Here is a 1,159-nt window from a genome sequence, read left to right as displayed (position 1 = left end):
TGTCAGATCGCGACTGACGTCACCGCTCGACGAATGGTTTCGTAGCGTTCATCAGCTGACCACGCCCCCGACCACGCCCCCAGCCATAATAATTTAACTCAGCTCCTAAATAAGGAAAAGTTAAGTTATTTAAACGTATTAGTTACACACTTACTGGCACTCAATACCAAAATGCTTGATGTCCTCAAATTCTCTAATAGAATCCAGTTCAGGTTCTCACTTAAATAATAGTGATACATTCATTATGCACAGTGATACATACATACACTGCACAAAAAGTTAGCATTTACAATTGTATTTTATTTATTCATGAGGGACCATGTACAATGTTTAACATAACATGCATTATATGCATTGTACCAAAGTTAGCATTCGACTATTAACATCTGTAATTACCTGGCAGGGCACACTGAAAATCCATAAGCGGTTACACCTCCTGTCCACCAAGACACAAACACACATTTTGTCAGTGCCAGAAAAGAAATACAAAAGGTTGAAATTCAGAGTGGAATAAGTCAGTGGTTTTAGCCATTAAGGATCTTATATACTAAGCAAGGCAAGTTTATTTGTATAGGACATTTCATGTACAAGACAATTCAAGGTGCTATACATAAAAATAAAAAGTAAACATTGAAAGCATTACAGCAGGGTGCAAGAATCATTAAAAACAAACCTTAAAAATAAACTAAAGAAATCAAATTGAGAAAAAATACATTAAAATAGATAAAAATATGAAGTAAAGTTTAAAAAATTAAGTATCAAAATGTTTTAAGGCTCAATAGACTGTGTTTCTGGAGAATCATGCAATAATGATACTGGTATGGCTTTTTATCAAAGATTCTTTTTATAGCTAGGTTGTAAAGTGATTGTCTGATGCCAGATTTACTGGCATGTCCCCAATTGGTCAATCTGCCATCAGACCCTTAGAATCACTATACAAACAAGCTATAAACAACTTTATCTCTTCTTTGCATCCTGAACGCTTGCCTTGCCCACATCACCCATACCAAAAACTACCCCTGGCGCACTATATAAGTAAATCGGTTTTTAACATTAATTGCTGCAGCTCATGCACAACAATCATCTCTGTTCTTTCTAAACCTGAACTGCTTGATTGTACAAAGGGTCTATGTAGCTGTCTAATTCTTTCTTCTTCTCT

Source organism: Telmatherina bonti (genome assembly GCF_933228915.1).
Source record: "Telmatherina bonti genome assembly, chromosome: 2".
NCBI classification, from domain to species: domain Eukaryota; kingdom Metazoa; phylum Chordata; class Actinopteri; order Atheriniformes; family Telmatherinidae; genus Telmatherina; species Telmatherina bonti.
Note: the sequence above shows the minus strand (reverse complement) of the source record.